Raw genomic sequence first — 3,846 nt, forward strand, 5'->3', positions numbered from 1 at the left:
GAATTTCGGTTTTTAGCTCAGTCAATTTTAAACAAATTGTTTATGGAACTCAATTGAATTGAGATTTTTTTATGGACTAAAATAGGCGATTCAATCGAATTTTAACATTTATAATGGCTTCTACCTCAAAGAAAGTTTTTCAAAATTTTCCTTATTAAATATAAATTTTAGTATAATATAAATTAAATCAAACTAAATTACATGAAAATAAATAAAAATAAATAAAAAAAACTATTAAAATATATTTTCAAATATAAAAATTTTTTTTTTTTTTGCTGAATTTATTAGCTATTGCGTTTACTCAAAATTCTGCTATATCTATTTATGCCTGTTTTTTACACTTCAAAACAATCATGTCATTAAAATTTATGTTACATTTTAAACTTCTTCAATAAAGCTATATTTTAAATATAATATTTTAAATAATTTTACAAAACCATAAAAATATATATTTAAAAAAAATAGATAATATAGATAATATAGAAAAATTATAAATAAATATTAAACATAAATAAATATTAAAAAATATAAAGCTAAAATTTTTCATATTCTTTAGTTTTTATGCGATATACAAAAAAAAGTAAATAAAATAAAAGTAGACATTAGCACTACAGTTAACTATCGATACATAAACTATAGTGCCATTGAAACTAAACTAGAATGCCAATTCAATTTGAAAGGCAAGCAGAGTAGTTAATAACAACAGAGCCGCGTAAATAATTAAGTACAAATGCCTTTCGCATATACGAAAAAAATGGCGTCTAAATTTAAAATTAGATTAAAATAAATAATAAATTTATTTATAATCAGCTCTTCACAATTACCTAACCTATATATAAATATATAATTTAGGCTTCACTTTTTCAGTTTATAAATGTTTCATTAACTGAATTCCCTTTGCTCAACTAAGCGGTTTGGCCTAATCCACTTATCACACGCTGTCACGCGTCAAAAATTAAACATTCAAGAGAATAACTAAAACACAGGCATGTAACAAAAAAGTAAAATAAAAAATCAAATATAACTGAACAATTAAATTTTAATTTGCAGACATATTAATAAAAAAAAAAGTTGCTGAATTTATTAATTTAATTACAAACACTTTGCGAAACTCATAAAAAGTACATAAATTCGCTCGTTGTTGTTGTTGTTGTTGCTGCTGCTGTTTACGTTGTTGGTAAATCTGTTTTTGTCTATGCCAAAATGTCATCATGCGTGTGAAGAGGGGCGTGGCCGGGGAAGTGGTTGGTAGAAAATTGCTTAATTTCATAAGCGAATCATAAGGGAAAAACTTTGTGTACGCTTTTGGCGTGTTCCACAAGCTGTGGACGTTGTCTCCTTTCTCCCCTCTCTTCGCTCTCTTTTCCCCCTCTGTCGCTCGCCCACTCTCGGCATAAGCGACACGCTTAAAAGCCATAAAAAAGTATGGATGCTCTAGACAAAGTTTTTCTATATTTCTTTTTTTCTTTTTATTTTATTTTCTTTTTTTCTGCTTGAATTTCGAGCAGATCGCCAACAACACGCACAACACATAAAATGACTCATATATATATATTTAAATATATATATGTATACAGATAGATAAAGTTATGCAGCTGCAGAACTTGAATAACTTAGTAGGTTGTCAAAGTTAACCGAAAGCCACTGAAAACTTAAGATAAACATAAATGAAAGCAGCTTTTAAATTAATTGCCTGACGTTTTTCACATATGAGAACTGAGAGCTTCTCCTCCCTCATCACTCCACTGACTATATATTTCTCTATCTTCAGTCAGTGCACCTGTTACAAGCATAGGAACTTTCTGTCCCAAATTCGAAACTAACGAGTTGTTGTATGATGCACAAATGCTCAGGCCTGGTATTTATATTTGTATAAAGTATGCAGAGAAGCCAGAAATGGGAACTCGGATGATGCATTACCTCAAAATATAAACTGCAAAATTGTGTAGCATATAAATAAAAATGTTTAGAAATGTTTCTGTTTTTTCTAAGCTGATATGACTTTTTTTTGCAATAATTAACAGTTCTATGATTTTCAGAAACTTGAGTGTAAAAAAATAAAAAAAAAAAAAAATATTAAAATTAAAATTATATATGAAATAAAATTATATAATGAAAATAAATACGAAAATGCTATTAATTAACACTTCTATAAAATTAATATATATATTTTGTGAATATTATGTACCCAAAATAGGCGAACTGATGTTTACAAAATATTTAAAAAAAATAATTAAATAAAAAAATAAATAAAAAACTCGTCAAAAACGAGATTCAAAAATGTCACATATAAAAATATTAATAATCGTATTTTTTAATGAAAACAATAATAATCAACATACTATACTATTAAGATTAAATGAGAGTAAATACTAATAATTTAGTCATCGATGATAACGAAAATATTTAAAATCAAATAATCATCTAAAATCGTCTCTAAAATCTATAATCCAATTATGATATATATACCTAACTATATTTTCATATTCACATCCATATTTATTATATATCGTAAATATGCAAATGAATATCCTCAAACATTCCCACATTCCGATTTCCATTTCAAAATATAAACAACTTCCCATATTCCTACAAAATCTGCTGCTGTTCCCATTTTTGGGGCGAAAACTACTTGGGACTGCTTTAACGCTTATCTACAAACTTGAGCGGCAGCATTTTTATCTGTAAGTTTATAAGGGAAAGTCGCACACCTTGCGCTCAGATAAACCAGACCATATATCAATTGGCCGCCAGAGGGCGCTGCAGCCGTTGCCAACAAACGCGAAGGCAAATCTTTATGACTTTTTGAGTTTTATTCCGGCGAAAGGGTTTGCCCCACTCACTCTCTCTCTCTCTCGCACACACAAACACTCTCTTCCTCTTCTGCCAAATGGCTAAAAACTTTTGTGCGGCACGTACAAACAGCGATTGCAAAAAGGGGGCGTGTCGACCAGAATATGGCGGCTTAGTCGGGCATAATATTTTGCCAAACTTTATTGAATTCCCAGTCAAATCTGCGTGGCATCTGTGAGGTTAGCCCCGGAAGGGAAACTCGAAACGCACAAGTTCCGAGACAGCAAACAATTGACAGTGTACAGTGAGGGGCGGGGCGCACGGTAAGGGCGAATGCGGCGCGGTGTAAGCCAGAGCAGTGCATTGAAAGCAAATTTATGGGCGCCAAAGTCATATGGAAAACTCGAGAATTAAGCAATTTCTTCTCTTTTTTTGTTGGCTTTTTTTTCTAGGCTAAGCAAATGGGAAACTTGTTATTAGGATTTGCTGGTATGTAACGTCACAGAGAAAGAGGAAGAAAATCATGAAAAACACTAGAAAAACAGCAGCTGGAAAGTGGGTTAGTTGTTGCAGCAGCAAGAGCAAACATCAGCTCCTGCAGCTGGCCGGAAAACATGTGAAGCCAAAAAGCATTTTCAGAATTTCCATTGGTCTATGAAAATTTTCAAATATACCATAGATAAAATGTATAAAGGAAAGCTTCTATATTGACTTCTAATTTAATTTGTTTTTAACTCTGACTGCACTTTTGGTGGGGTTGTTATGAAGAGCATGAATCCATGTGATAAACAAAAGATTGGCAGAAGGAATTCGCATAAGATAAGCTTGAAAAATATTTGTTTACAATCTCAGCACTGGAATTTATTATTTGAAGACTAGACTAAACTATATAATAGACTGAATAAACTTATAAAAAATAAAAATTAATTGTAATAAAGACAATAAACACGTTAATAATAAACAAAAATTAAACAATAAAATAAATAAGAATAATAAATTTAATAAATAATAATAATAATCAAAAAAAGATTATAATAATTAAATAAAGAAATA

At 29.9% G+C, this 3,846-nt stretch overlaps 1 pseudogene across 1 annotated transcript in view; it reads right to left on the reverse strand.

Moving 5' to 3' along the window:
* Positions 1–3,527, reverse strand: part of LOC115564621 (mitochondrial 2-oxodicarboxylate carrier pseudogene) — a 75,671-nt pseudogene extending 72,144 nt beyond the window's left edge. The window contains exon 1 of the transcript XR_016196345.1: positions 3,506–3,527. The product of XR_016196345.1 is annotated as a mitochondrial 2-oxodicarboxylate carrier pseudogene (transcript). The remainder of the gene's footprint in view (positions 1–3,505) is intronic.
* Between the last annotated feature and the right edge of the window lie 319 nt (positions 3,528–3,846).

The sequence above is a fragment of the Drosophila navojoa genome, chromosome 3 (assembly GCF_054131105.1).
Source record: "Drosophila navojoa isolate 15081-1374.11 chromosome 3, UAZ_NAV_1.0, whole genome shotgun sequence".
Taxonomy (NCBI): Eukaryota; Metazoa; Arthropoda; class Insecta; order Diptera; family Drosophilidae; genus Drosophila; species Drosophila navojoa.